This window comes from Rattus norvegicus, chromosome 6, assembly GCF_036323735.1.
Source record: "Rattus norvegicus strain BN/NHsdMcwi chromosome 6, GRCr8, whole genome shotgun sequence".
NCBI classification, from domain to species: domain Eukaryota; kingdom Metazoa; phylum Chordata; class Mammalia; order Rodentia; family Muridae; genus Rattus; species Rattus norvegicus.
The window spans coordinates 47,562,667-47,584,204 of record NC_086024.1 but is presented as its reverse complement, the minus strand read 5'-3'; the positions used below and the strand labels follow the sequence as shown (position 1 = coordinate 47,584,204).

The window sequence follows — 21,538 nt, the reverse complement described above, 5'->3', positions numbered from 1 at the left end:
CAACCATGGAGGGGGATTCTGGGACAGAAGAAACACTTACGGGGAAATAAGTGAAGTTGAAATAGACTGCCCGATGTTGTCGTGGGTTCCTTGGTAACAGATGTGCTTCAGTGATGGGCTAGAGTGGTGGAGGGTTCCTACCCATCCTCCCTCTCATTCTATAGCTGCGTGACTATTTTGAGAAATGGGTTTGTGGTAAATAATCATTCAGAATAGCAATGTCTCACAGTCACCAGGGAATGGCTGTGTAATTCCTGGAGATACCCTGGGCCTGAGCCTGAGTGTCTGGATGCTGAAAGGCTCCTTCCTGGAGTCAAAGGGAATCAGGAAGAACTCTAGAAGTCTCGGTAGGATGCCAGAGCGCTGCCCTAAACAACCACTGACTCCCTGCCCACTAACCCCAGGCACTTCTACCTAGCCACGGGTGTAATCCGGTGGGCCAGGGGTTCAAATTTCCTCCGGGGTGTGAAAATGCAAAGTGACCTGGGCCAGCAGGTGTACTCTTTCATCCAGCTGGGGTCACTGTCCCCTAAGAGGCCCCAAGGCAGGCCCTTCTGGTCACATGAAGCCTCTTAAACCTCAAACTCCTAGGGACCTGAATGCATTCCAAGAGGCTGACCCAGCAACACTGGAGCTCCAGCTGAGGGCCTGGCAGTCCCAGCCCTACTTTGCTGGGCAGAGGACACAGGCATTTCCAAGGCACCCTGGACTCCTGCCAGTGAGTCCCCAGATGCCATGCAAGACACACCTGACCGAGGTAAGAGAATAGGTGTGTGTAAACAGTGTTTGAAAAAGAAAATAGCTGAACAAATACAGCACTTGTTAACACAGGTGTTTACAGGTGGAATTATTTTTCCTCGGCTGCTATCTCCCAAGCTGCTTTGTGTGGTTCTGTGCACCTGCACCGACTTTCCCATACGGGGAAGGAACAGGGGGAAGTGACTGGTTCAGATCGATTGTACCACACAGGAGGTCAGTGATCAGCCTTGGCCTGAGCTAGTGTGCAGTTTCTGTGACGGAACTTTCTTTTTCTTTCTTTCTTTCTTTTTCTTTTTTTTTTTTCTCCCCCAACGTGCTGGAACAGGGTCCAGCCTGTTCACCACTTCCTGCTCGGCCAACGCAGCTGTTCTGCTGGCCCCAGGGCAGTCACAGTAAGAGGCCCATTTCCGGGGGTAGGAGCCAGCCACTCTCTGGGCATGACAGTCTGACTCTCTGACTCTCTCCTCTCCCCCAAGGGGAGTCTCATGATTTGCATTTTTACAGACGGAAACTGAAGACACTCTTCCCAAATCACAGAAAGTGAAGAGGGATGGAGGTGCAACCAGAAGATTCGGTTGAGCCTTCCAAAGTGTCCCTGAGGGGACGCTGGGGAGCAATGGTGTTCTCTGTGGGACACCCAGAAATATAGATGCATTTGATGTGAAGCAGGCAGAGGGCAGCACCCCAAGGAGATAAGGCATTCAAAACAAAAAACAAAAAAACAAAACAAACAAACAAACAAAAAAACCTATGGAAAGGGTACATAAAGTCACAGACCATAGCACTTCTAAATGGTTACAGTAGTAAACTTTGCTATGTGCATTTTATCAAAATTTTAAATCTACTCATTTAAAAAATGCACAGAAGAGAGGCCTGGTGCCACATAGCCATGTAGGACATGCAGGGGCTACATAGTGAGAGCCTGGAGAGAGTGGAATAAAAATACCAGACCAAAGGTTGGGGATTTAGCTCAGCGGTAAAGTGCTTGCCTAGCAAGCACAAGGCCCTGGGTTCGGTCCCCAGCTCCGAAAAAAAGAAAAAAAGAAAAAGAAAAGAAAATACCAGACCAAGAGATTAGAAAGTCTATACGTAGACCCAACATAAAGCTGGCTAGTTCTGTCATAATTAGATGGTTTCGGTCAACAGCCCAGTTGTCCCATTTTGAAGCAGTCCGGTGAGAGCACTGTGAGGCAGCGTGAGGATTTCCGTCTTGTTTGTGAACGCCTGAAAAGGTGACATGCCCCAAATGCAGATTCATTCATAATGTGTTAAGTCCAAGTAAAAAGTAGGAGGGAGGTGGGCAGGACAGAGAGCAGGCCCTTGACTGAGGGGCAGCAAAGATACGCCCCGCACCAGGACTCTCTGCAGAGAGTATCAGAGGATCCAGGAGAGGCAGGCCGGCTTCCTCCCATGCCTCAGTAAAGCCATAGACACTTGAGATGCAAGACGGGATTCTGTCCCACTTGGAGAAAGCTGGCCAGAGAAAAAAACAAAGAGAACATGGGCAGCCACTGGGAGTCCTCAGAGAGACCTAGGAGGGTCACAGTGTCCTGCAAGAGGGCTGGTCAACTGAAGAAGCAGCCTAACTGTTGACAGTTCGGACGTCAACAACAAGGAGAAAAGAGCATTTCTCAATTTGGGCAGGAAGTGGTCCTGTGCAAGATGAGGAACAATAAGGTTTTCTGGAAACTTCCTCCCAGGACCTTTGCTCCGGTCCAGCCTCCTTTTCACAGACCAGCATAGCCCACTCTGTATTTCATAGGTCAGAGAGAGACTTGTCTCTCTGTGTCTGTCACTCAGAAGTTAAGCTGGGTTTTAATACAGGTGCACTGGCTCTGGCTCTGGCTCTGGCAGTTCCGTCTATGGCACTACCAGAAGAAGAAGGCTCACAGTCAGGAAGGAAGAACCTGACTACCTTCCTAACTCCTCCTGTCTTTTCCAAGAGGCCATATCAGCCCACTTCAACTCCTCACAAAATAAAGGATTCCAGGGCAGACCACCATGGAACAGGAGCAAGGGAGGAAGAAGGGAGAAGGGGGAGGAGGAACCCAGTGGAGAATGAGATTGGAAAGTATGCAACTGAGAAGCTGAAAGGTTTTCTGTCTGAACTCTGACAAGTCTCTAAAAGACGGGACCGTATCAAATTAGACATGCTCATCGTGTCTTTCTAATGAAGATGACCTCATGTCATAACTGCAGATCAGCGCCTTTCGTTGGAAGTAATTAGAAAGACCCTGCTTTCTGCCAGCTAGTTTGGAAGCTCTAGGCTCCCTAAGGACCCCTTCCTTGGCCCTCCACCCTGAAGTGAGGGTGCAATGCAGTTAAGACAGAGCAGGAGGAGCCCAGCTCCACATACATGCCCTCGGTCCGGCGTGCGAAAAAGTGTCCTTTCTCCAAGCACTTAATCCTGTTCTCTTTCCATGGGACTAACAGACCACCAGAGTTACTGCTCGGATCTGAAATGTACTTCACAGGCTTGTGTTTTGAATGCTTATTACCTGGGGAGGAGGAGGAGGAAAATATGGGAAGTATAGAGCCTTTTGTGAGGTAGGTCACAGGGTTAGGGCCACAGGCCTTGGAAGGTTACACTCAGTTCAAGCCAGAAGTCTCTGTGTCCTCCCCATTGCCATGTGAACACACCACAGCTCACCATGCCTTCCCTGCTTGAGGGACTGTGTCCCCCAAAACTGTGAGCTAATATAAACCCTGGCTCCCTTAAGGCTCTTTGTCACATCAATGGGAAAAATGACAAGTACAACCATCAATGTGAAAAATGTTTCCCCTAGAGTAGCAGCCATGTATGTACTGTACACACACACACACACACACACACACACACACACACACACACACAGAAGTTCAATGGCAAGGCTGTTTAGGGGTGAGGCTGATGGTCAGGGTGTGAGTGTATGATGTTGCCTACATACATATAAGTTTACACATGTGATAGTGTATGTGTGTGCATATATGTGTGTAGAGGCCACAAGTTTGTGTCAGGTACCTTCCTTCTTTATTCTCTACTTTATTTACTGAGGCAGCATCTCTTGCTGAACCTAGAGCTTGTCATTTTGACTTGTCTAGCTAGGTCTCTTGTCCCAGAAAGCCTTTCCATGCCCCTCCACCTTCCATGTTCTGGGACTATAGATGGCTCTCCATGGTTGTATATGAATATTAGGAATCACTGAGCCAACATCTCCAGCCCCTCTTGTGCTCAGTTTTAAGTACCTGCACCTACCCAAATATATTAGGCCTGGGCTTCTGACTTATGCCTCTCTCCCCACTGCAGCATATCACCTGACACATCCTAAATGCCTGTAGATATTGATTTGACTGTCAAAGCCTGAAACAGGAGAGTATGTGGGCAAACTTTTGTCCCAATGACACGTCCTTTGCCTGGACACAGGTTCGACGACCGGATACTCATCCTCTCCTGCAGTTTCACCGGAGTTGGCAGGATATGCATTGGCTGCTGCTCAGTGGTCCGCCCATAGCGAACAGGCCCCAACTCTCAGGCACAGCCTGGTGGTCTACCTGACACTTCTTCCTCTCAGTGGTAACTCTATCCCCTGCTCTTGACTTCTCAGGAATGGCCTGAGTGCCCAGAAGCAATCATGAAACCGAGGGAAATAATTGATATTTAGCGCTGCCAGGGGGGAAGTTCAGCACTTAGAGGAAGGCCTTCAGTCCGAGGGCCGATAGCTCATTAGCTGGAGGCAGGCCAAATTAGATGTCCTTGAGGGTTATGGTGACAAGAGCTGAAGAACAGCTTGTCAGCTCCAAAGTCACTTGTCACATGGTGATGCACAGATGCCAAGCCCTGAGGATAATGCTGGGCCTGCTCAAAGGGACACCGTTGTTCCCTGCTCAAGCTTTGGGCTTTGAGAACTTGTGGTTGATCAAGTTTAGAGCCAGGAGATTCCCAGGCCCTTCCTGTCTCTCGTTCCTTTCTCTGAGCTTGCAGTTCCCTTCAGATCATGGTTTCAATCAGCTGGATAGGGCCATGTGAGTGGTGCTCTAAATGCTCCATCTAAGATACTATCTCATTGGGGTTAGATCCCCCACTCTAGCAATGGGGGCTCACTTCCACACCTTTAGCTGTGGGACAATAGAAAGGCTTAAAACGTTAGCCTCCCTAAGCTTTCATTCAAAGGCCCTTCAGCATCACACCCACCCCTTGCCTCTAACCTGCGGCCCACTGCCAGGAGGAAGGGTCTCAGTGCACACGACCATCCTACCTAGAAGCCAGATCGCACACTACACTCCTTTCCACCCTCACCCTCACATGTGCTCTGTCACAGCCTGGAGAACCTGTCATCCTCATTGCCACCAATGAATCCCTTCTGGCTTTCTGCAGTGGTCTCGCTGTGCTCTGTCCTCTGCTCCTTACTATGCATCTCTTCTTTGCCCCCAGATACAACCTCCACATGCCTCTCTACATGCACTTTCCAAAAACACACTTGACTGTATACTTTGTACAGCAAGCTTGAAGCATCCATTTCATGCCAGCTGCATCTTGTCATGGGTCTTTCTGCCCTTTGGGACAATGACCAGGAGCCTTACCACTGGCTTCTGTGTCCCATACTTGGCCCAAATACCAGTCTTCAGTCTTCAATGTCTGTATCTTTATCCTTCTACCAGGAAAGTGACTGACAGGGAGACTTCTGAGACAAGTCACTGCATCCCTTTCAAGGCTCAATTTGCTTCTGGGGGCTATAAGACCTCAAAGGAAAAACTGTGTATGACATCCTTGGGACACCTAGCATATGCAAAGAATTTGTAAAAGATTTGTTTCTTTCCTCAAACACACACACACACACACACACACACACACACACACACGCACAGACACACACACACATCCAGAGAGATCAGCTAGAAGATTTGATGCCCAACACTCACATGGTAGCTTGCAATCATCTCTAACTCCAGTTCCAGGGGATATGATGCCCTCTCCTGAACTCTGCACTCACTGGGCATGTACAAGGAGCATAGACGTGCACACAGGCAATGCACCCATGCATAATGAATAAAATTACATCACAATTTTAAATAATAGCCATGGATATGTTGTGAAGATGGAGTTTATGTCGGGGGAGGGAGATGAAGGCAAGAACTTTGGATGGGGTGGGCAGGGTCAGGAGAAGAGCCAAAGAGCCATTTCCATGAGCAGAATGTTCTGCAAACTCTCACGGAGACTAAGTCACCATCTGATGCTCAGGGAGTTTCCATAGCAAGTGTACTAGAAACAATAGTAAACCCCTTAGACCTGTGTGTCCAACACAGCACCAAATTCAGGCTGCCTCAAAATAAGGAGGAACAAGATAGTGGTTTTCCTTTCCTATAGCCCCATCACTGAAATATGTACCATAGAACAGCAAGCTGTGGGGGGGGGGTGCACTTCAGACACAGCACCTATGGAGACACTTTCCAGGGCTGAGCCACCACCCAGAGGAAAAGGCCTTCTCCAGTGGGAAGTCTCCTTGCTCTTGTTTGCTCCAGTGTTGAGAATCATTAGGAGGTGCCTCTTCCACCACAGTGAATGGTGTCCATGTGCACCCATGTGGAGCTGTCCCTCTCCCAAGGACCCACTCTCTGGGAAAGGAGTATAGGGAAGGTAAGAGATAGGATGAGGGGACTGGGGGAGGGGGGAGCCAGGGTCAGGAAATAGAAGTTGAGAGAGAAAGGGGGAGGGAGAGGGAGGAACCAAGAGAAACTGAGCAGCAGCAAAGAAATAGATTGAAACCAAATAATGGGCTAAACTAGAGGCCCAGAAATATAGACAGAGAGAAAGAAAGAAGTATGAGGTAATGCTTGCTCTTACCCTGGATGACCCTTGCATACATGAAATAAAGGTAATTACAGCTTGAACTCCACTCATCAAAGCAGTAGGCAGTGATACCAAACAGCACTCCATTCTTCCCTGTCACACACATCAGTACCCAACTAGAGCCATGCAGACAGTCCTTAATAAAAAAAAAAGTATTAATTTCACTCTTAATTGCACTTTAATAGTTTGTATTAGAAAATGGAAAAGGAATCCAGGCACTTCTGTTATTCTCTAACATGAGAGGCTGCCTGAGGGAAAACAGTCATTTGAGTTGCAAGCTAAACTAGCCATTTTCATCTCACACAATACCATTTTTACTCAGTATCTTACAAACTATGACTCTTCAGACTTAGGTGTTTGGCAGAGATCCCCTTGAAAATGAACAAAGTGAGCCTAGTAGTTTAGGGAAAACATCTTGTCAATGATAAAATCTGTGATTTCAAGTAAAAAAAAAAATCCGAATTTTGGAAAACTTCTACCCATCACCATGTGCTTGACTGAGTGCTTTCCAAGGCTTTTCTAATGAGATCGATGGTGATGTTAATAAATATGGTTCCTGGATGCTGTACAGTAAAATGTGTCAACATTTGGAAGATTTGCATAACTCAATAAATTAATATTTTCCAAATGATAATCTAAAATCATGCATGGTAAAAAAAAAGACCCTAAGAGCCAAGAGACATTAGACTAAGAAACGTCAAGGATCCTTCTGAAGATCAGATTTTTCTCTGGACAGTAGAACAGCTTCACAAGAAGGTGGTAGTGAAGGACTGGAGAAGTCTGTTATTAAGACTATAATGATGGAAACATACTATAAGGACCTTTATTTAAATGCACACACGTGTGATGACACACTGCCCAGTCTGCCTCAAACATCATCTCAACCCTGTCGGGCTGATTGCCAGAGCCCATTTCAGGGTAGAATTTCAATAGCACATGGTTGAATATCTAAGAATCTTCACTCACAAATGAGTAAGCAACTGACATTTAACTTATCGATGGTAACACTTCAAGGATCGGGCCAGGTGCCCAAATACTTACATTTGGATAAAATGTCTGAGTGCATTTGTCACATTTGAGGAGTTGGGGCCGTGTTTATGCCTGACTACAGAGAACCAAGCTGGATTGTCAAATCTGCTCTGTTAGCAATTTTTAAATTTTTAAGTGAATTGTTATTTATCATAGCCATCATTCTGGGTAAAAAGGAAAAATATGAGATAGCAGACCATTGGTGAGCTCGACCTAATCGCTCTATGATGTAACTATACTCAAAATGTCACGTGGTACCCCCATAAATATGCACAACTGTGACTTTCCAATTAAATTTTTTTTAATATAGAAAGCTCGTAGAGCACACAGAAGGGAGCATTTTTATTAGCCTGGCCTACTTAATCCTCTCATAAGAGATGCTGAGAAATGACCACAGTGTCTTCCTCAAAGCTGCCTCCCTGACGAGGCAAGGACCCAAACCAAGGAACATCCCTTACTTCAGTCAGCTAAGAAGACAACCCAGAGAGTTCATCTACCCCTTCCCCCATGCTCTCAGAAGTCTGGGAAATAGATATTCTGCCCCAGGACATATTTCTACCTTCTAGAGGTAACAGTGTAGGTTAGAACAGGCCACTTTGTAATACCCTGACCCTCAAGAGCAGGGATGTTTGAGCAGAGACAGAAACCATGCCACTCAAGGGCAATGGGTGCAGACTCCACTAATGACACTTTGACCTTAGACTTCCAGCCTCCAGAACTGCAAGACAGTGGATTCCAATGTTTAAACTACTCTCTCCTGTTTCAACAATGGCTCCTGGAAAATGGCATAACTGTCAGGGGTACACCTTTTTATCAGGTAAGCAAACTGAAGTTTGCCCAAGGGTCACATGACTACAATATAAACACACTGGAGTTGGAGCTGGTACCCTACTTAGCAGTTCCTCCTGTACTACCTCACCCTGAAGCACACGAATGGACAAATGGTGATTTATTCTCCATAAACTCCAAGGTCCACTGTAGCATTTCTACCTTGTTGGTTATTCTGCCTTAGCCTGGGCAAACCCAGTGTACTCATGAAGGAGGGAGCTCCCCACCTTTGAACTTAGGCTTTACAAACACGGGCAGCCTCAGAGCCCTGGATTTATATCCTGGATCAGCTTCTTTCTGAAATTGGGGCTCTCCCATTGGTTGTTTGAACTTCTTTCTCTGCATTCCAGTGTCCTCACTGGTCAAACGACGATGCTGATGCTTGTGATGAAGGTGACAGGAGACTGTGGCATAGTCAGGTCCTGTAAGTGGTACTGTAGCTGTTTTTACTATTCTCTCTACAGTATCAAATGTATTTATAATACAGTTACACCCAGCCAGGCAGGTAGCTTCTTGGGAGACTGTGGTGGGGAGATCAAAAAGTTCAAAGCCAGTCTGGACTACACAGTAAATTTAGTGACGGCCTAGGCAATGTCTGAAGATTTAAAAACAAAACAAAACAAAATGTGGGGGGGATGTATGTAGTTTAGGAGTAGAATACTTACCTAGGACGCTTTAAACCCCAAGTTCAAACTCTATTAGTATTGCTCAAAGCCTCTACCAGCTCCAGCTTCCCAGAACCACTTCTGTCCTTTACACAGGACCCTCATGATAATGAAGGTGGGAAGGGAGCCCTCTGGAAAGGACTTAAGGATGGGGCCTAGAAACTAGCCTGCCCTACTGCCCATTGAGGGGCCTTCTTTCTGGGTACTCCCTATCTGAAAATAAGGCTCCAGTGGTTGTGGCCAAGCTGGAGAAATAAGTGTAACAGAGGAAGGGGACTTAATGAATGCTCAAGGTCAGGAGAGTGAAGCCCTGGGTCCAAATCTTTGTTCTGAAAGGAATAAAGAAGAGACACAAATATCAGCCTCCTTCTTCTGGAGTTGGGGTCTTCGCAAGTACCTTCAGTTCTTATGGAGAATGCATTCAGATAGACAAATCATCTAGGGAGCTACTTCTGTTTCCAGGGAAAAAAGTCTTTGCTAAATTCCACCACTAATCAATGAAATCCAAGCAAGCAAGCACCACAGTGTATTAACAGCCATTCCCAGGTGAAACTGTCGTTACCTACCCAGAAGCCCCTCATAAACAGCAAAGCTCCAGGATAGGCCATCATCATACCACTGATTACAAACTCAGGCATGCCATTTGTCACTTGACCTCCAAAAGCCTTGGTCTCTAAATAGGAAGCATAAAAGGCAGCTGGGAAAAGCAATTGACCCCTGACCAGACTCAGTACACCCGCCACCACCAGCAGCATTTGCAAGCTGTAGAAAGAGCTGAGTCAGCAGTGAGGAGGAGGGGTCTGGAGGGGAAACCTGGGTCTCTCTGAAAGGGGTGGAAAGGGAGACAGAGGCCAAGAGCCCACAACACCATTTGAGCAAGAGAACTGGGAACTAGAACCCCAGCTGTGAGACTTCAACTTTGACTACTTCCCCACTTGTCTCCCTCCCCACCCTTCTACCCTGTGTGGCAGATGATTAACCCTTCCAGCAAGCAGGGCATCCAAGACACCAGCTAGGGAAAAGTTCTCCTTAGACTAAACCACCGAAAGAGAGAGAGAGAGAGAGAGAGAGAGAGAGAGAGAAGGCTCCAGGCAGAGAACAGGCTGGACCCCTGCTTCTAAGCTCCCTTAGGGCTCCTGAGAACCAAGTAGCACTGCACAGCAAAGGCTTATTGAAAGACTGTCACAGCCTCAAAGAAAAAAAGAGGTGTGGCTTTGAACCAAGACTTCTGCTTTGCTGAGTCATGCTGTCTCTTAGGTAAAAGCCCTTGCCTCCTTCATCTATGTCCACTTGAGTAATAAGCTGGAGAGACCAAGGCTATGGGGAACCACTCACATGGCTCCTAGTCTGATGTGGGAAGGGCCTGTGAGAGGTGGTGAGCTCAGGGAGGGCACAGGGACATTGAGAGGTTCCTCCAGGCTCAGAATATCAGGTCCTGTATGCACCTGCCTGGGAGGCAGCACGTGCGCGATGTTTCGAACTGAAAATACATTTCGTTTTGTTTACCCACATCATTCGCCCCCATGAAGTAGACGCTCTGTGTCAATAATTCAGATAGAGAAACTGAGGCTCAGACTGGCTCAGGACCTAGACATGATTCTTCCCCCCAGCCTACGGGGCTCCAAGGATCACCTCCAGACATCACGTGCTCTTCAAGACTGGCCAAGGCAGCACCCACCTAACTCCAAAAGTTTGACAGTAGCATTTATGAGGCAGCTGTTTTGCATGATGAACCCTCTCCTTCAACAGGGGAATCTTCTTTCTGCCCTCTGGTTTGGAGGCCTCAGCCTGTGGACTGAGCCACCTTCCTGATCTTTGTTCAGAACCCAGAGAAAGGGGCAGCTGGTAAATACCATTCTGAAAAAGTAACAATCCAAGAACACATTCAGACCTAACACCTGTTCGCATCTCCCCTCCCCAAATTCTCCTCTGCCGTCCATGTTTTCCACTTTCTCATCTCTGGGCTGACAGCCTGGGGCAGAGGGCTCAGCGCTGCTGTTGAGGTTGTCTTTGACCTATACCAGTCCAACCTCCACCTTTGGTAGATGGAAGGAGAATATCTACAACCCAATCTAGTGCTGGGCAATTAAAGGAAGGGAGGGAGACAAGAGGGAGGGAGGAAGGGAGGTAGGAGGAAGAGATGGAGGGGGGGAGGGGAAAGGAGGGTGTAGGAAGAGAAACAAGCGCTCCAGACTACAGTGCCCTGGGCCCCTTATTGGGTTCCATATACTATTGCTTCTATGGACTCCTTAGACAACATGGGTCAGGATGCTCTGTCTTTGCTGAACCCTTTCCCCATCACCCTGGTTGGGCTCAAAGTCTGATAGTTCCTTATTCTCTGTCCCAGGCTCGATGACCCCATCAACTAACCCGAACTTCAGGAGACCACTCTGTGAGCCTTCTCTGTGCGGGTGGGCATTTGAGGTGCTTGTCTATGCCAGCTTGTGATCCAGAGACTTGGACAAATCTCTCCCATTTCTGGGCTTGCGGGAGGAAGGGAGGTCTCTCCCCAAGAGTGAACAACGGCCTAACGGAACTCAAGATAGGTGACAACTATCGATGCCTCGAATCTACACCCTTGCCACTCTGTCTACGAAGATTAGATAGTGAGAGCTTGGTCACTGGACTCCAGACACTTAATATCTCCTTCCCCCTTGTCTGTGTTCACAGTGTGTGAACAGTGTTTGTGATACAAATGACTGGCCTGTTCTCAGCCCCTTCCACTGATTCCTCCACAAGCACTCCCATCAGGCAAGTTGACAATATGGTGGCCCGGGTTTAGCTCAAACTCTCTTAGGTCTTGAATGCCCCAGTTCCTGTTTTTCACTCTGGCTAACTAGTGGCAACCGTCAGTGCCCCTGTATTTTCTAGAGAGAAGCCCTGGTAGCTGAAGGGCTTTTCTCCCCATTTCCTTGCTGTTTCCGAGCAGTTCACTAAGCAGGACAATATAATTACACTATCCCATGCACCCCAATATCTAATCTCTGGAACCTACTATAGTAAGAGTAACTGTAGTAAGTGTGCTATAGTGAGAGTTAAAAGGCTGGTTGCTTCCAGCACAGTTTGCATAGAGGTGGAGGATTAACAGAAGTATGGAGTCTTAATGAATGGGAGAGCCTTTAGCTGGCGGCATAGCTGCACCTGTGAACAATGTTTGCAAACCATGTTTCATAAGTTAGCATCTGGCAAACAGGACCCAGACCCAAACTATAAAGATTCCTATCCCTAAAAGGTCTTCCAGCCAGTCAACCAATACCTCAAAGCTACAAGTCTCAGGAGAAAAGTCCTTCAGAACTGCTTCCTAAATGAGTGCTCTCTGGATGGGAGCTGATGCTCTGAGGGCTGAAAAGAGTGAATCCTGACTATTCCTCCACTCTCCTCCTGCTGACATCAGCCTCACCTGCCCGGGTCCCCAGAACTTCTCTCCTACTAAATTTTCCTGTCCACCCTAACCAGTCTCAGCTTTGGAAAAGAGGACCCAAACCTCTTCGAGTATGCTGCTGCAAACCCTACATGGTCTCCACAAAGCGGGAAGAAATGAGGGAGAAGCATGAGTTAACTGACAGGGCTGGGATTCTGAGCAAAAGTTCCCAGTGATCAGAGACTCAGCCAGACAGCCCTTCATGTGTGTGTTGGGAGTGTGGGGTGTCAAGAACATGTACAAATGTGTGAGTGCCTGTGTGGAGGCCAGAGATGTGGGCTGAATGTCTTCCTCAATCACTCGCCACCTTAGCCTTTGAGAAAGGAGCCTCGAACTTACTGATTCAGCCAGACTGGTTAACCAGCAATCCCCAGTGATTCACCTGACATCAGTTCCTCCAGCAAGGATTATAGGTCCCTATCTCTGCAATCAGTCTTTTTTATGTGCATACCAGGAGTTGAACTCAAATACTCATGTTTGCATGGCAAACATTTTGTTCACTGAGGCTTCTCCCCAGTCTCTAGACAACGACTTTTGCCTGGTGTCCCCAGGAAAAAGGAATCCAGAAGGATTCAGTGCAGAAGCAACTTAGTCGAGGTACGGCTGGAAAGTTGTATTTTAAAGTAGCATAACGCTTTTTCTCTGCTTTCATTTACAGAGTTTGTGAATATCCCAGACAATGTAAGTATCAAATCTAAGGCATATCACTCTCCTCTCTGCCCCTTCCCTCAGTCCACCTCTTTCTTCCCCTTTTCTGTTTCCACACTCACCTTGCAGACTGGGCTTGGGGTCCTCACCTCAACTAAGTCTCTCAGCATCTACAAGTGAATTTTATTAATTTGGAAAAGATTTATCAGTGCAGAGGTTAATTGTCTTTCCCTGACATGAATACTTCTGGGTGACAAAATTAATTTCCTCATTAGCTATTTTTGAAAGTGGAACATGCTGGGGCGGGGGGGGGGGGACAAGTATAGGGAGACTATGGGCAGTACACGAGGCTCTCCCTGGGTCAGTACACGAGGCTCTCCTTGGGTCACCTCCCAGCACTCGCCCCACCCAGCAGCCAGGGCACCCAGGCCAGAGGTCAGTGGTCCAAAAATGACTCCCAAGGATGACTAGGCTGAGGTAAGTGGAGGCTTTGGGGAAGGGACTTGAAGTCTACCTGACCAGCCCCTCACCCTTCCTCCCCTGTACAGGAAGCTGCCTTGTGCTTGAACAACCCAATCTTGGCTCTTTCGAGCAGAGCAGGAGTTTCAGAAAGAGATGATGCCCTAAACAGGCCATTTCTGAGATCTGTCTAGCCTGGTCTAGAAAGAAAAGCCAAGTTTATTCCGAAGGCAGGGCATCTATGGCCTCCCACATACCCTCCCATGGAAACATCCCAGAACCCTGCACTAAAGCCAGTCTCACTGGGAGAGAAAATGGGGTAAGAGGTGAGCCAGCCCTGACTCAAAGTGGAGATCAGTCAAGTCGTCTGTGAAAAACGATTACCCGTGAGTGGGCAGCAGATTGGGTTCTTGGGCCACGACTTACCTTCTCTAGGCCTGTTTATAAAGCAGTAATCCTCAACCTATGGGTCTCAACCCTTCTGGAGGTCTAATAACTCTTTCACGGGGGTCGCATATCCAGTATCCTGTATATCGGATATACATTACAATTCATTACAATAGCAAAATTACAGTTATGAAATAGCAAGGTAAATAATTTTATGGTTGGGGGTCACCACAACCTAAGGATCTGTATTAAAGGGTCACAGCATTAGGAAAGTTAAGAAGCACTGACGTAGAGGGAATGGCTGCCCAGAGACCCAATTCCTAACCCCACAGACCACCCAGACATGGGAGTCTCTGACTACCTCAACCTCTCCTGCTCTCCTCTTCCAGAGACACCCTGTAGATACTTTCCAGCCAAGACTGTCCAAGAGAGAGATAATGAAAATATTCAATATACAGTGTACAGATATTCCCATTTGTTTCCAGGCAGCCACATGCTACTGCCCCATTCTCTCAGAAAAGGAAACAGAAACCCACTAGGTCAGAAGACTGTCATGGGTCACCAGCAGGGACAAAGTCCAGACTGACCTCTCCGAGCGTTCCCCATGCTATCTTGATCTCCGTGGGAGACTCCAGGCGCCTGTGTCATGCCAGACCTCTCTAAGTAACCTGGAATTCCTGTGCAATCCCTACTCTCTTGGAGAACCCCAAATCTTTGTGTCATTCCCAACCTTCAGGAGATCTAATTCCCCATGCTATCCCTGATTTTCTGAGAAACCTGGACTCCCTTGTTATCAATGATCTCCTTGGAAACCAAGCCTCATTCCTCCTTTGACCTTCTTATTGATCCCAGTTCCCATACCAGAAGCATCAGACCATCATGTTATCTCTGACCCCAGCCCCCAAATGATATTCGTTCTGTGTGGCTGTCCCTGCTTGTCCAAACTGTCCTCCAGGACCCTCCCCTCCACAAGCAGGAGTGCCAGGCTTCCATTTCAAGGGAATTGTGCTGAGCCGTTCTTTGACAGTTCTGTCACTCAGCCCCCATCTGCTTTAAGCCCTGCAAAGCCATCTGCACAGTTCCAGGCTCTGTGACAGGGTCACTGCCATCACTAGTCTGCAGGGTGTCTGGAACTCCAACTTCCTTGTAGACTCTACACTGTAGAGAGATGGGACAAGGAAGAAATGTTCTTGGTCCCCCTAAGTAGGAAGCGCCTAGCTTTCCCACCTACTGTGACCAGGAATGAGACTCAGGGAATGAGCCTCACACCTCAACGAAGCCCATGGATGAAGGAAATGACTCATGAGACAAGGGAAACTATTGAAGGCTTCCTGGAGGTGCCATTGTGTAGCTGGATTCACGAAGAGAAGTCTGCCATACCAAAGAGGCAGAGTATGACAAAGGCCAGAAATCCCAGCAGCCCTGGGACTAGTCCATTTGTGGATTCGTTGCATTGCTCCCCCATAACTCGGTAGGCATCTGAAATGGGAGGTTGAAAATGGGGACCCACAGAGAGAGGACTCCTGGGTCTGTGCAGAAGCCCACTCAGTTGTCAGAGCCACAGTGACACCTCACCTAGAAGGAACACCCGCGAGCAGAGGCTTTCTAGTGGGACCGTCTCCTCAAGAAAGAAGCGTGGAGTTCGGTCTGCAAAGTGCTCACGGATTTGGAAAGCCCGAGGACCTAAGTTTGAGTCCCCAGAATGCTCGCATTTGCAATTTTTAAAGCTGGGCGTGGTGATGGGTTCATATATTCCCAGTGCTGAGGAGGTAGAAACTGACAGATGCCCAAGGCTCACTGTCCAGTTAGTCTAAGCTATTCGGTGAGTACCAGGCCAACGAGAGAATCTGTCTCAACAAAGATAAAAGAAGCTGAGCATAGTAGCTGCTACCTTTAACCCCTACACTCAGGAAGCAGAGGCAGGTGGATCTCTGAGAGTTTGAGGCCAACCTGGTCTACACAGTGAGTTCCAAGCTAACCAGGGCTACCAAGTAAAACCTGGTCTCAGAAACATAAAAATTGTTTAAAGCACAAACAGTACCTGAGCAACAACAGATGAGGTTGTACTATGGCCTCCATATGCATGTAAATGCATGTACACACACACACACACACACACACAGAGAGAGAGAGAGAAAGAGAGAGAGAGAGAGAGAGAGAGTCATTGGAGAGAAATTGGCAATTGGCAACCATTGGCAAGTGACTTCTTAGACTTCAGAGAGGAAATTGGAACCCCAAGCCCAGTGAGCATATGACATCCTGGGCAATGAAGTGGCCCAAGAGATGTTATGGACCCAGAAAAGGGTAGATGGTAAAGGTGACCAGCCCAGACAAAAGCAAGCATAGTATCACAGAGTACTGAGGGAGTACATGGGGAATAGCATTAACTGCCCAGACCACATGCCTGGATCATACAAATCTGACTGACGATTCCACGGATGTCTCTGGGAATGCACCTGGTGGCCTACATCAACTCCATTCGTGGGCATCTGGATGCTTCTAGGTGACCTGGGACACTTCCGTTTCAAAGCCAGCAGAGGATGAGCCGCTCAGTGAGAAACCCAAGAAGAGGGAAGAAAACATGTGGACACTGAGCATGTTGCTAAGAGCCATTGGTTGCTAAGAAAAGGCAGCCAGGTGGAGAGCTAAAACTACACCTGGACCTATAGCGGAATTGCAGTGCCGAGCCACTAGTGGTTACAAGTACCTTCTCAGTGGCCCAGAGGCACAGCTGCCTAGGACACCACCCCTGGTAGTGTTTATTCTTCACAATTCATATCTACTAACAGATTAATAAAAATCTACTAATGGTGTCATAGAAAGGGCCAGCTGAGAGGTATGTAGAGGCCAGATGGCTGGCCCGATCCCCCAGGCCCTGGGCCTGAGGCTTCAAGCCAGGCCTTGCATCCCACCCCTTACACAAGTTCCTAGGTGACTGTGCTCCCTCTAGTCCTTATTCTACTGTCTGGGGACTCTGCTGTCCACACAGGGCCCCACCCCTGCAGAGAAGCCTCTGGATAGAGAGACACCCTCAAATAGTGATTGCTGGCTTGGGAGCAGCTCCAAAACACGATTCCACTGCATAAAGCGAGAATACCGAGTAGACACGTCTCAAGCGTTCGGTCTGGAGGAGTAATTTGCTCCAGTGGGGGAATTTCCTTCTCTTCATTTTTGGAAATGCCAAGAAACAACATTTTAAGTATGATCAGATAGCCCAGTTCAGTGGCCTAGCACACTCACCCACCACACCTCAGAGAACAAGAGCCCAGGGTTCCCCGTGAAAGGAACCAAGCTCAGACTTCTCAAAACATGAAACCATTTATTTTGGCTTCAGAAAAAAAAAATCCCTTATGTCACACATATACACACGCATACAGCTTTCAGTTCATCATGTGTATGTGTCCCAGAACCTCTTCTGTGTCACTCATACGGGCCCAGGGGACAGACCCAGGCTGGGTGGAGGTGCCCGTCTCTGTTCGACACAGGGTATGCCCCAGTCTTCACGTCGCGCCTGCCACAGCTGGTGAATCACTTGGACTGTGCACTTTCCCAGTTACTGTAGTTCTAGAAGCTGACTGAAAAAACCAGTAGCAGCTGGCAGGAAATGAGTGAGAAAACTGACCACAGATAAAATGCAATGCTCTACAGGAGCGGCAGATAGACTCCAGACCAGGAAGTTATGCTAGCAGGACTCAAGGCTGAAAGGACACAGACCCCAACAGGACCCCAGAACCCGCTGTGGGGACTGGTGCTATGACTTCACAGTGGGACCGGGCTCTATCCAACGCGAGCACATCCGGGCACAGCCATATCCACTGGAGGAGAAAGGGGACTTCAGAAAAGATAAGCACCAAGCCGAGTCCTGGCCTCTGGGGTTCCCAGCATCCCAAACAAAGACCAAAGCTACAATGACCTGGATATGATCTAACAGGCTGGGTTACCATTACCTATGAACTCTCTAATGAGGGTCCCTGGAGGGGAAAAAGAAAAAAAGACCTGTTCTAGAGCTCAAGAAGTACATGAGAATGGTGACAAGTCCAGAGAGTCTGACCTTCCGGATCTCTACATCTTCTTGACAGACTCAGATGGCACAGCTCTGTGTGATACAAAACATGATCTCTGGGCAGCAGAACAGACCCTTCCCATGTGTGGCCCTCCTTCAGACTTTCTGGCATCGTTGATGGGTCAGATAATCCTGTGTTGTCTCACATTTCAGAAGAGCAAGCATGGCCTGTAAGCCAGATGTGTAAGCAGGGTGCTCCCTATGCACTGGATGCTAATGGCCTCTCTTGAGCAATGAGACATTGGTTGCTAAGAAAAGGCAGCCAGGTAGAGAGCTAAAACTACACCTGGACCTACAGCAGAATTGCAGTGCCGAGCCACTAGTGGTTACAAGTACCTTCTCAGTGGCCCAGAGGCACAGCTGCCTAGGACACCCTGGTAGTCCCTTTCCTGATAGCAGCTACCTTTTTCACACCTAAAGTAGACCCAGGAGTTCTTCTGAGAGCTGCCACGGCAGGAAGTGACCAAGCTGTGAGCCACCAGCTTCACTGTGATGTGCGCGCACTTTCCGATGAGTTGCCATGACAAGGGGCAGTAGCAGCTGCGCTTGAACTCGTGACTGGCTGCAGTCCCTTGGAAAGGGAAGGGGCACATCTGGAAGGCGGGTCCAAGTGCCCATGAGGCTCGGGGTGAGATTCCTTTCCTGTGTGGAGAGGTTGCAGGGAACACCTGCCCTGTGAGCAGGTGGTCCCCTACGCTGGGCCCCTGGGCTATTGCTTGGGTTAGCAAGACATGCTTCAGCTGAGGCTGACTCACTCTCGTTCCTGGAACCGTCTGAAGGCGGGAGAGGATGCTGTGGGTAGGCTCCAACTGTATCATCTGGGCTGGGGCCGGTAGCAGATGGTCCTTATTTAAAAAAAAAAAAGACATGCTTCCATGTGGCCTTAAAATAGCACAGTTTTCACCATCAGTCGAATGGGGAAATGTACGAGCTAGTTGTTCACATGGGAGTGGGCATTGTGGACTTGGAAGCAGGAATGAGGGGCCTAGGCATCAGCTGTGGCCAAAAGAGACTGTGGTGCCCACCTCATGCTTGGCTTCACTTTGTCAGGTGGCTTACCAACCCAAGTGAAGCCCATAGTAATTTCAAAACCTCAGGATCCTTCCAAACGCCTCCGTGAGCCTTGGAGAAGCCACAGACCTGATACACAAGGCTGGACATGGGGACAGCAGCACTTCCTACTGGCCTTTCATAGGCAGCTGGGGAAACCCGTTCATCACCCAGCAAGTGGGAAAGACATGGATACCCAACAAGGGGTCTGAAGATAATGCTGGCTGGCCCTGAGCTGATCTCTGTACTTGAGTCTAGAGAAATGTGGAAGCCAGCCTCTGGTTCTGCCCCAGAGAAGCTCTCGCGTCCGTCCCTCACAGTCTCTGTCTGTGGCAGGTTACTTCCTCTTTGAACCTCAGTTTCCTTATCTGTCAGATGGAGCAAACATGGGGACCTGCCGTGGGAGAACCCCAGCACAAGCAGGTGCTCTACACAGGGAACCTGTCGTGGCCTGTTCTCTCTCTAAGGGAGAAGGGAACCCTTAGCCTTTCCTGTTACTTTAAATGATACCTCTATCCATACTTAAATCTCATTGTGTTTTGGCAGGTAGAAATGTCAGCTCTGAGGTCCTTGGCCCTATGCTACCCTCCCTGGGCTGCTGCTATGTGGATGTGGAGGGAAAGAAACAGAAGTTGCTGCATCTTACTCCACCCTAAGAAAGGCTGTGGTGGGCAGCCTGGTCTCCTCCTGCTGTCCAAAACCTGAGAGCCCAGTAAATAGTAGCCTAGGTCACCATGGACTTTGAAAGACAGAATACTTCCAGACACATGGCAGAGATGAGAGAGCTGCGAGGAAAACAGGGGCCCCCTGACATCCAGTCGAGACAGGGGCTTGTCTGAGATTTCCACTGAGCAAGCCCCAGACATCTTAAAAAGTCTTGGATGTATGGCATTCTAGTAGATGTGCAACAATCAGCTCCGGGAGGTAGGGAAATTAGAAGTAGCTCTGGTTGTAGCTTGTGCCGATTTGTATGGTGTAAACATCCCCCTGCCTTGGCCAATTTCATCACTAAAGGCAAATTCAGGAAGAGCAAAGCATAGTCTGCTGCCCTGAGCACCAAGTCTCACACTCAGAGCATATGAGAACAGATGGCCCTTCCCACAAGAGTCTTTCTATCTGCTCCGAAGATCTAGAACAGACAGTGACCAGTATCAGCAAGAAGGCAGAGGAGCAGAAGGGTTGTGGAGTGTTACAGGTTGGGTATGGAAAGTCCCCCACAGATGCACATGTTTGAACACTTGCTCTCCGGTTGGTGGTGCTATCTGGGAAGTTTCTGGAACCCTTTAAAGGTGAGGCTGTGGTGATTTAAATAGGAATAGTCTTCTTGGGCTCCTAGTTGGGAGTACTTGGTTCTCAGATGGTTTGGGGAGGATTGGGAGGCGTGGCCTTGTTGGAGGAGGCGTGTCACTGGGGGGTGAACTCTGAGGTTTCAAAAGACTCCTAGTGTTCTTCCTCTGCCTTATTGTTGTGGATAAAAATGTGAGTTGATCTTCCTTCCTCCATCGTATATTGTAGCCCTCTGAAACTGTAAGCCAAAGTAAATGCATGGTGTTTTATCACAACAAGAGAAAAGTAACTAAAACAAGGGCCTATGTGGAGGAAGTGGATCTCTGGGGAGGTAGGCCTTGAGGTTTACAGTCCTGCCCAACTTCCTGTCCCCTCTCACCTTTGTAGTCCAAAAAGATATGAGCATACAGCCATGCGTTCCTGCAAGGAGGCTTTCTCTATTATGACAAACTCTTCCTTCAAAGTCTCATCCCAAATAAATCCTTTCTCCCTTAAGTTGCCTCTTATCCAGTACTGGTCATGATAACCAGAAAAGTAACTCTGACACAGGGATGAATAAGGGTTCAGGTACAGGCTCTTGGGCTGTGCACTAGTTGGCTGTGACTGGATAGATCTCCAGCCTGTTGACTTATGTGGCTTTGGGTACTTTGGCCTCTACAAAAACAGAGAAGATTCGTATCTAGTTTATCATATGGATAAACATGGTGGTTAATGGTGATTATCAACTGATTGGGTTGAGAGATACGTGGGAAGTTAATAAAATTTATTAAAAATTCATAACATTCTAGGTATATCTACTAGGGAATTCCCAGGGAGGACTGACTGAAAACAGAAAGTCTTCCTTGAATGTGGGTAGCATTGTTCAACAGGCTGTGGGCCCAGCTGGTGTCAAAGGGGAGAGTCCAGCATCATCCTGCTGATTGTCTCTGCTTCCTTCATATTATAAGTACTGTGTGACTACTCATTTGTGTGGCAAATTAACACCTGGCTCTCCCACTGGCGAGGCGATCACAAAGGCATGGTATTTTTAACAAGGTCACTTTTTGCCATGAGATACTGTGAACTACAAAATGTCCCCAGCTTTTACCAACTGATTGCTAGGAGTGCTCCAAGTG

General features: G+C 48.1%; 1 long non-coding RNA gene across 1 annotated transcript; it reads left to right on the top strand.

Moving 5' to 3' along the window:
* Positions 1-545: 545 nt before the first annotated feature.
* On the top strand, positions 546-20,898 carry LOC102553989 (uncharacterized). The gene is made up of 5 exons (XR_005505825.2): positions 546-757; positions 8,317-8,432; positions 11,456-11,532; positions 13,188-13,210; positions 14,509-20,898. It is a non-coding gene; the product is annotated as an uncharacterized LOC102553989 (long non-coding RNA).
* The last annotated feature ends 640 nt before the right edge of the window (positions 20,899-21,538 follow it).